Consider the following 10,861-nt stretch of genomic DNA (forward strand, 5'->3'; position numbering starts at 1 on the left):
GGAAAATATTAAAACAAAGATGTATGATGTATGGCTCGCTAACCACACAATTCTGCTTCTGTACAATGCTTGCTTGCTACCCTCCCACCCACCCCCCAATGCACTCGGACAGCCTGCGTGCCAACCGGGATGCAGACCAAGCCGTAAAAACCTGAGTCCTTAAGCACTCAGGGCAGCTCTGAGAAACCCCATGTTGGGACACTGAGGCAGTCACCAGCCAGCTCTTCAATAAAAGGACTCTGCTGTAAATTTAATTTGTTTGGCAGTGTGGTCTTCATAGAACTCCTGGGCACAAAAATTGGCAGGCCAACACAGTCAACCAAGTTTCTGCCACTTCGTAACAGGATCACCTTTCCCCCATGTCTTATATTCCCCCTGAGCCCTTGTCAGAATCACTTCAGTGTGCATATTCCCACTCACCATCTCATCAAGGCACCGTAGCCTTTTAGAACTATTTCTGTCACCATTCTGAGGCTGGAAATCTGACATCAGGGTTGTTTCCTGCTGGAAGCTCTAAGGAAGATCCACCCCGAGCCTCTCCCGGCTTCTGGTGGTCGGATGCTCCTTGGTGTCTGTTGGTGTGTAGATGCCCCCAGACCCTGCCTTGCCTCCATCTTCAAGGGCCTTCATCCCCTGCCTGTGAGCTTCTGTCATTTGTTTTCCTTGTGAGGCCCACCTACAAGAATCCAATATAACCTTATCTTTACCTAGATTACATCTGCAATGATCCTATTTCCAAATAAGTTCACTTTCCCAGGTTCTGGAGAATTTCAACACATCTTCTAAGGGGACATAGTTCTATTTACTACAGCACGTAAAATCCTATAAAGGAAATGTTCATTTTATCTCACTGCTTGTCTTACTGAACTGGTTTATGTTCAAAGGCATCAGTGACAGAAGACATGCTGCATTGAAAATAACTTCGCCCACAGTTATTCCCCACCCCCTTGCTCAAGGGAACAAAGTCACCACAAGTCCCCTGAGAGGACATTATGTCAGAGAACATGCAGAGCAGGAAGTGTGGACCATTCCCATCACCTTGGGATGGGCAGAGCTGAGGCTGTCCAGATATTTGACTCAGTTCTAGCACACTCTGAGTGATGCTTCTCAGCAGCTGGAGTACAGGCTCTGCAGCCAGGGCCTGAGTTCAAAGTCTAGATCCACTATAACTGTGTGCCAGTCACTTAACTGAGGGGCCCTCCCACCTTCACAGCATCTACGGGGTCTATGGCAGCACGTACCTATGCCAAGACAGGCCTGATAGGGGGGCTATGGGGCCACACAGGGGCAGTCAGGCTAGAGCACCAGGTTCATGCCAGGCTTTCAGCCAAGGACCTGCCACTGGCAAGGATGTTGGTGCTGATGCCACAGCCTGCAGACGCTATTGGGCCCTCAGCTCTGCCATCACCACTGGAAATAATCTCTCTTTTATTTATTTATTTATTTATTTATTTATTTATTTATTTTGTAGAGACAGTCTCACTGTACCGCCCTCGGGTAGAGTGTCATGACGTCACATGGCTGACAGCAACCTCTAACTCTTGGGCTTATGTGATTCTCTTGCCTCAGCCTCCGGAGCAGCTGGGACTACAGGTGCCGGCTACAACACCTGGCTATTTTTTTTGTTGCAGTTTGGCTGGGGCTGGGTTTGAACCCGCCACCCTCAGCATATAGGGCCGGCGCCCTACTCACTGAGCCACAGGCGCCGCCCTGGAAAAATCTCTCTTAACCTTTGTACCTTCAAAACATCCTTCATTTTTTTTTTTTTTTGTAGAGACAGAGTCTCACTTTATGGCCCTCGGTAGAGTGCCATGGCCTCACACAGCTCACAGCAACCTCCAACTCCTGGGCTCAAGCGATTCTCTTGCTTCAGCCTCCCGAGTAGCTGGGACTACAGGCGCCCACCACAACGCCCAGCTATTTTTTGGTGGCGGTTTGGCCGGGGCCAGGTTTGAACCCACCACCCTCGGTATATGGGGCCGGCGCCTTACTGACTGAGCCACAGGCGCTGCCCCAAAGCATCCTTCATAATCCAGGTCCCAGGTGGGGATGTCTGGTGGCTGGCCCCTGTCCACAGACACGTTCAGCAGGGCCACCTTCACCACTCACGTGAGTAGGGAACCCTGCCTACCATCAAGCCTCACACCACAAAGCATTCCCCCAAATAAGAAAAATGCTTGGGTTCAGTGCCTGTGGCTCAAGTGGCTAAGGCACCAGCCACATACACCTGAGCTGGCGGGTTCAAATCCAGCCCAGGCCCGCCAAACAACAAAGACAACTACAACCAAAAAATAGCTGGGCTTTCTGGCGGGTGCCTATAGTCCCAGCTACTTGGGAGGCTGAGGCAAGAGAATCACTTAAGCCCAGGAGTTGGAGGTTGCTGTGAGCTGTGATGCCATGGCACTCTACCCAGGATGACAGCTTGAGACTCTGTCTCAAAAAAATAAATAATAATAATGCTTGGATGTTGAACAGCTAGAAAAGAAAAAGAAAAATAGGGTGGCACCTGGGGCTCAGGGGGTAGGGCGCTGGCCCCATATACCAAGGGTGGCAGGTTCAAACCTGGCCCCAGCCAAACTGCAACAAAAAATAGCCTGGTGTTGTGGCAGGCACCTGTGGTCCCAGCTACTCGGGAGGCTGAGGCAAGAGAATCGCCTAAGCCCAGGAGTTGGAGCTTGCTGTGAGTTGTGATGCCACAGCACTCTACCGAGAGCAATAAGGCGATACTCTGTCTTTTAAAAAAAAAAAAAGAAAGAAAGAAAGAAAAATAGTTAATACCCCACACTTCCTGTGACAGAGAGAGATGGTGATTGGATGATACACTCAAAGCAGGTTTAGCACAGTGCCTGGTGCATAGTGAGGCACAGCAAATGGGAACTGCTGCTGGTGATGGTGTAAGTGCTGTTCCTCAGAACTGGAGCAAGGCATAGAGGGCTTACAGTCCTAGCTACTCTGGAGGCTCGGGTGGGAGGATTGCTGAGCCCAGGAGTTCAAGGTTGCAGTGACCTGTGATTGTGGCACTGCATCCAGCCTGGGCAACAGAGTGAGACCCTATCTCTAAAGAAAATTAAAAACTGAAATGTTTTTAAAAGAACTAGGTCTAGGTACGAGGAGATACAAAGGTGAATAAGACATTCCTTACTCTCAGGAACTCTTTTTTTTTTTTTTTTTTGAGACAGAGTCTCATTCTGTCGCCCTCGGTAGAGTGCTGTGGCGTCACAGCTTACAGCAACCTCCAACTCTTGGGCTTATATGATTCTCTTGCCTTAGCCTCCCAAGAAGCTGGGACTGCAGGCACCCGCCACAACGCCTGGCTATTTTTTCTTGCAGTTGCCACTGCTGTTTTAGCTGGCCGGGGCCAGGTTTGAACCTGCCACCGTCAGTGTATGGGGGCAGTGCCCTACCCACTGGGCCACAGGCACCGCCTGATTCCTAGGAACTCTTTTTTTTTTTTTTTTTTTTGGTTTTTGGCTGGGGCTAGGTTTGAACCCGCCACCTTCGGCATATGGGACCGGCGCCCTACTCCTTGAGCCACAGGCACCGCCCAAGGAACTCTTAAGAAAGAAAGTTGCTTGACTGGTAGTGGGTTTGTGTAATTCATTTAATTCCTCTAAGCTTCCGTTGCCCCTTGTGAAATGAACTTAATATTAGATGGAACCACTTGAAATTGTTATGTATAGAAATTAAAAATACTGGAATAATGAAAAATTGTTATTGTTCAATCTAATAAGTCTTACCTTCCCCACACATATGTGAACTAATGGATGCAAAGTTTTCAAAAAAATACTTCCGTCAAAGTGATTTTAATTATGCTAAGTAAATTGGTTAGGGCTGTATGCTAACAGTATAATAAAAATACTCTACATTAAAAAAAAAAAAAAAAAAAAAAGAAAGAAAGTTGCACGCTGGAAATTGTCCCATAAGGCAGAATCTGACATGTGCTGTGATAGAGGCAAGTATGGCGGGACAACCTATGCTGTCCAGGAAGCCTCACAAAGGCCATATCTGCTTCTATTCGTGACCACTGCAAAGGGCATCCACATGGGAGGTGACAAAAAGAAGACAGAGTGGCACCTGTGGCTCAAAGGAGTAGGGCGCTGGCCCCATATGCCAGAGGTGGCGTGTTCAAACCCAGCCCCGGCCAAAAAAAACTACAAAAACAAAACAAAACAGAACAAAACAAAAGGAAGACAGAGTGGCCCTTATAAATTAAAGAAAAAATACTAGAGATGTTTGAAATGCTGGCTGGCTGTGATTTCCTAATATGAATGCATGGTCTGAAGTTAATCAGACTGCCCCAATCTATTTTCTTTGTTTTGAGCCAGAGTCTCACTTTATCACACTGGGGTAGAGTGACGTGATGACAATACTCACAGCCACCTCCAACTCTTGGACTTAAGCAATTCTCATGCCTCTCCCAAGTATCTGGGAATATAGGCACCCGCCACAATACCTGGCTGTTTTTAGAGATGAGATCTTGCTCTGGCTCAGGCTGGTCTCGAACCTGTGAACTCAGGCGATCCACCCACCTTAGCCTCCCACGGTGCTGGGATTATAGTTGTGAGCCACCACGCCACTCCCCAGCCTATTTTTCAGTCCTTCCTTTATTTGTTCTCTTTGTCTTCTGAAATGGTGCTAGTTAATTCTGAGACATAGTGTGGATGGAGCCATTCACACTAAATAGTTTGGTTGTTCTAATAAACAAACAATAAGATTTCAATGCTGAAATCTAACCGATCTCTTCAGGTGGTTAAATAAATAAAAAAGAATTTGACAAGGTGAAATGATTCTGTATGCCATTCCCTTCTCTCCCTGTTGTATCTTCCCTGCTGACCACTGGCACAGAAGAAAGCCTGTTGTTTTGATTGTTTGTTTGTTTGTTTTTGTTTGTCTGTTTTTGAGACAGAGTCTCACTTTGTCACCCTTGGTAAAGTGCAGCGGCATCATAGCTCACAGCAACCTCAAACTCTTAGGCTTAAGCAATTCTCTTGCCTCAGCCTCCCAAGTACCTGGGACTACAGGCACCTGCCACAACGCCAGGTATTTTTAGAGATGGAGTCTTGCACTGGCTTGGGCTGGCCTCAAACCTGTGAGCTCAGACAATCTGCCCGCCTCGGCTTCCTAGAGTGTTAGGATTACAGGTGTGACCTAGGGCCCCCGCCGTTGGATGGTAAGCACCATTATTCCTACAATACAGCTTTTATAAACAGCAAGATTGGCTCAGCACCTGTAGCACAGTGGTTATGGTGCCCGCCACATACACTAAGGCTGGCAGGTTAGAACCCAGCTCGGGCCAGCTAAACAACAATGACAACTGCAACCCAAAAATAGCCAGGCGTTGTGGCGGGTACCGGTACTTCCAGCTACTTGGGAGGCTGAGGCAAGAGAATCACGTAAGCCTAAGAGTTGGAGTTTGCTGTGAGCTATGACGCCACAGCACTCCATCTAGGACCACATAGTGGGTCTCAGAAAACAAAAAAAAATGTATATATATAAACAGCAACATTTTGCTTTCAAGTTATGAATCAGTAGCCTTTTTTCCCACATCGTCGGGCCTTCATGAGCCTTGTTGAAACTCAAGCCTTGTTGTGGTCCTTTCACTGAGAGGTGAATGGGGAGCTGGGAGCTGGGCACCACCAGCCTTTCCTGCCCCATTCCATTCATCACAGCTATGTGAGTTCCTTTAGAACTTTTTCTGCACCATATGAAATATCATCCTCAGGCACACATGGTCATGGGTGGGCTTTGTCCAATGCCCACTGGAAATTAATTAACAGAAGAGACTGTAGCTGGGCCTGGAGGTGAAGGCCCTGCAAGAGGCTGGGAGAGTGGGTGGGCAGGAGTGGGGGCACATGCTCTTCTGACTCCAGCTACAGGTTCCCACAGTGAGGCTGCTGAGCATAGTCTTTTCTTAAACAAGAGCAACCAGCAAATGCCTCCCAGAATTGGCCATCCAACTGGCCCCCAATTTCACACCAACTCAAATGACTCCTGCTACTAAAGAATGAGGGAAATGCTCTCCTTTGTTCTCTTTGTCTTCTGGTCCTGCTGAGTCAAGCACGAGTGACGTGAGGCCAGGAGCCAGGGAGACTCCTGAGAGAACGTTCCAGGCAGAGGGGACAAAGGACACGGCTCCGGGCTGGGATAGGTTTGGCGTCTGAGATCTCTCCCATGGCAGACAGCAAGCCTGGGGGGGCCCGTACAGCACTGAACAGGACGTGCTCAGTCCTGCCTCTCAGACCTACCAGTCAGGTAGTCAGTCTGCCTTGCTTAAGACAGATGCTTTTCCCATTCTGAAGAGGAGAGCAGAAATTCCCTTTCTTCTCAGGAAATGCTGAGTTTCAGGGAATACATGTGCAGTACAGGGTTAACTTGTTGGAATTCAGTTGATGAAATCCTGAACATTCCAAAGCAGGACTGGCTCTTGACCAGTGCCTGCCCGGGAGATAACCTCTGAGCCCTAGAACATCCTGCCTGATAAGAGTAACTTTTATGCCCACGCCTTGGCTGTGCCCTCAGCTTCTGCTATCATAAGTTTGATCTATGGTGAATGCCTGCTTTTTGGATAGAGTCTTACTATATTGCCCCCGGTAGAGTGCCGTAGTATCACAGCTCACAGCAACCTCAAACTCTTGGACTTAAGCAATTCTCTTGCCTCAGCCTCCCACATAGCTGGGACTATAGGCACCCACCACAATGCCAGGCTATTTTTTGTTGTTGTTACAATTGTCACATTGCTGTTTAGCAGGCCTGGACCGGTTCAAACCCGCCAGCCCCAGTGCATGTGGTTGGCATCCTAACCCCTGAGCCACAGGTGCCAAGCTGTGAATGCCTGTTTTTATTTGTTGGGAGTCCTGGGCATGCTGCATCAGTTTGACCTCTGGACAGATGGGACAGCTGTGGAATGGACAGCTAAGGCCAGCCGCATGGACACTCCATGCCTACATGACCGACCTCCAACAAAAATCCCAGACATCAAGATTTGAAGAAGTTTTCATGGTTGACAATGCCTTGTGTGTGTCACTGGGAGGATTAAGTGTTGTCTGGGTGACTGCAGTGGGGGAGGACAACTGGATGTCGGCCCCTGGTTTCTCCTGAACACTGTCCTATTGTGCATTTTCCCTATGCTGATTACTTTTATTTTATTTTTATTTTATTTTATTTTTGAGAAAGAGTCTCAAGCTGTTGCCCTAGGTAGAGTGCCATGGCATCACAGCTCGCAGCAACCTCAAATTCTTTGGCTTAAGCAATTCTCTTGCCTCAGCCTCCCAAGTAGCTGGGACTACAGGTGCCCACCAGAACTCCTGGCTATTTTTTTTTTGGTTGTAGTTGTCATTGTTTGGCAGGCCTGGGCTGGATTCAAACCCCCCAGGTCCAGTGTATGTGGCTGGTGCCCTAGCTGCTGAGCTACAGGTACTGAGCCCCTATGCTGATTTTTTTGTTGTTGTTGTTGTTGCTCTCAGTAGAGTGCTGTGGCATCACAGCTCACAGCAACCTCCAGGTCTTGAGCTTAGGTGATTCTCTTGCCTCAGCCTCCCGAGTAGCTGGGACTACAGGCGCCCGCCACAACGCCTGGCCATTCTTTGTTGCAGTTTGGCCAGGGCCAGGTTTGAACCCCCACCCTCGGTATATGGGGCCGGGGCCCTACTCACTGAGCCACAGGCACCTCCCCTATGCTGCTTTTAATTCATATTCTTTTCCACCTCAGGTTCTGGCAAGCCCTTCACATGTTCTTTTACTAACAGGCTGTGATGTGAGCATAAGCGCTTGTATAAGTTCTGTGAGCACTTCCTGCAAATCACTGAACCCGACAGTGCTCTGAGGGTGCCTGGGACACAGAGTTAAGTTTATTCCACTTATTCTCCCATCATCTCACCCCTAGGGTCAAAGGTCCAGCAGGAAGAGTCTGACTGGCTAAATTGATTGCCCCTCATTGGCCAGGATGGGGGCAGGAGCAGAGCACCTGGACGTATTAAGGGTGTCTTGAGTGGGAAGGAGGATTCCCAAAATTGCTGGTGTCAGCAGAAGGGACCTAGGATACTAGCCAAGTAGCCAATGTCCACATGAGACACAGAAATGGGCACCAGGGCTGGCAGAAAAAAGCTTGAGTCCTGAGAAGACGATGACCAGGAAATGGTGTAGAGTCCAGGTTTCTGTCACCAGCTGCTGACATCAGGAAATCACAGTCCCAGGAGGGTAAAGCTGCCGGGCAAAGCAAGATGTCAAATATGCAGAAACCTTTGTTGTAGATTGAATCGTGTCTCCTATAATATGTGTTGAAGTCCTAACCTCAGTACCTATCAATCTGAATATATTTGAAAATAGGGTCATTGCAGATGTAATCAGGTTACGATGAGGCCATCCTGGATTTGGATGAGCCCTAAATCCAATGAGTGTTGTCATTAGAGGGAGAGAGGAAGATTTGGTGACACACAGACACACAGGGAGAGGGCCACCTGAGGGTGGTGGTGGAGGCTGGAACCAAGCCACTACGACCTGGGACCATCAAGGGACACTGACCGCTAGGATCATGGAGGGGCAGGGAAGGGTGTGAGCCTCAAGAGCTGTTAAGAGAATAAATTTCTCTCAGTTTAAGCACCCCAGTTTGTGGCAACTTGTTTTGGAGGCCACAGGAAACAATGCTGATTTATATTGGGAAGTAGACTTCTGGTTTAACAAATATCCGGAAATGTGAAACTGGATTTGGAATTGGGTTATGAGTAGAAGCTGGAAGAACTTTGAGGTGCTTGATAGAAAAAGGCTAGATCGGGCGGCGCCTGTGGCTCAGTGAGTAGGGCGCCAGCCCCATATGCCGAGGGTGGCGGGTTCAAACCCAGCCCCGGCCAAACTGCAACAACAAAAAAATAGCCGGGCGTTGTGGCGGGCGCCTGTAGTCCCAGCTACTCGGGAGGCCGAGGCAAGAGAATCGCGTAAGCCCAGGAGTTGGAGGTTGCTGTGAGCTGTGTGAGGCCACGGCACTCTACTGAGGGCCATAAAGTGAGACTCTGTCTCTACAAAAAAATAAAAAAAAATAAAAAAAAATTATAAAATAAAAAAAAAAAAAAGAAAAAGGCTAGATCAGGCTGGGCGCAGTGGCTCACTCCTGTAATCCTAGCACTCTGGGAGGCCAAGGCAGGTGGATTGCCTGAGCTCGCAGGTTCAAGATCAGCCTGAGCCAGAGCAAGACCCCTTCTCTAAAAATAGCCAGGCATTGTGGTGTGTGCCTGTAGTCCCAGCTTCTCAGGAGGCTGAAGCAAGAGAATCGCTTGAGCCCAAGAGTTGGAGGTTGCTGTGAGCTATGATGCCACCGCACTCTACCCAGGGCAACAAAGTAACTGTCTCAAAAAAAAGAGAGAAAGAAAAAAGAAAAAGTATAGATCATTGTTGAGAGAAATATGGGTGTTAATGGTGATTCTAGAGAGCTCTGAAAGAAGCCAGGAGAAAGTTTCTGTTGCCGTAGAAAACACGCACATGATGATGAGCAGAATGCTGGAGCTGCAGCTTGGTATGTGGATAACACAGGTGCTTCTGGTGCGGCCCTGGGGAAACAATGATGGGCACTTACTGGATGCTGGAGGAAAAGTGACCTTTGTTACAAAGTAGCAGAAACGTAGCTGAATTGTGTTGTGCTATTGGGTAAAAAGTAGAACATGTAGGGGATGAACTTGGATATTCAGCTGAGAACATTTACAAAATGTGGTTTCTTCTTGCTGCTTACATAAAATGCATTCAGAAAGGGATAAATGGAGGAATGAACTATGAAGCAAAAAAAGGATCCAGAGCTTGAAGATTTGGAATATTATCAGTGTATCCATAAGATGGGAAAACTGTGCTCCAGAGATTTGACAGCACATTGAAAAGATCATTTATCAAGGAAGATCAAAGAGTAAAAGTAGTTCAGTGCCTGTGGCTCAGAGGAGTAGGGCACCGGCCCCATATACCAGAGGTGGCGGGTTCAAACCCGACCCCAGTCAAAAACCGCAGGAGAAGAAAAGTATTAAATAGATAAATAAATAGGCTGGGGTGGGGTGTGGGGGTGGTGCATAGCACAGTGGTTAAGGCACCAACCACATCCACCAAGGAGGTTGGCGGATTCCAGTCCTGTCTGACAAGCTAAACAACAATGACAACTGCAACAAAGCAAAAATAGTCCTGTGTCATGGCGGGCTCCTGTAGTCCCAGGTACTTGGGAGGCTGAGGCCAGAATATCGTTAATGCCCGAGAGTTGGAAGTTGCTGTGAGCTGTGACACCACAGCACGGCAGTCTACAGAGGGTGACATAGTGACAGTCTGCCTCACCAAAAAAAAAAAAAAAAATCATTTATCATGATCAAGTGGGACTTATCCCGGGAATGCAATGATGGTTCAACATATTTAAATCTATAAATGTAATATACCGCATTAACAGAATGAAGGACAAAAAAAATATGATCGTCACAATAAGTGCAGAAAAAGCATTTGGTGAAATCCAACATCTCTTCATAACAACAAGTTTCAACAAACTAGCCACGGAAGGTTTACACCTTGGCACGGTAAAGACCATATGTGACAAACCCACAGCTGGCATTATACACAATGGGGGCGGGGGGAGGGATGTTGAAAGCTTTTCCTCTAAGATCAGGGACAAGACAAGAATGGTACTCACCCTTACCACCTCTATTCAACACAGCACTAGAAGTCTTAGCCAGAGAAAACAGAAAAGAAAAAGAAATAAAAGGCATCCAAATAAGAGAGCCACATATGATCTTATATAAAGAAAATCCCAAATAGGCCACCAAAAATCTATTAGAATTAATAAGTGAATTCAGAAAAGCTTCAGGATACAAAATCAACATAAAAAAAAAATCAGGGCAGCGCCTGT

Source organism: Nycticebus coucang, chromosome 15 (assembly GCF_027406575.1).
Source record: "Nycticebus coucang isolate mNycCou1 chromosome 15, mNycCou1.pri, whole genome shotgun sequence".
Classification (NCBI taxonomy): domain Eukaryota; kingdom Metazoa; phylum Chordata; class Mammalia; order Primates; family Lorisidae; genus Nycticebus; species Nycticebus coucang.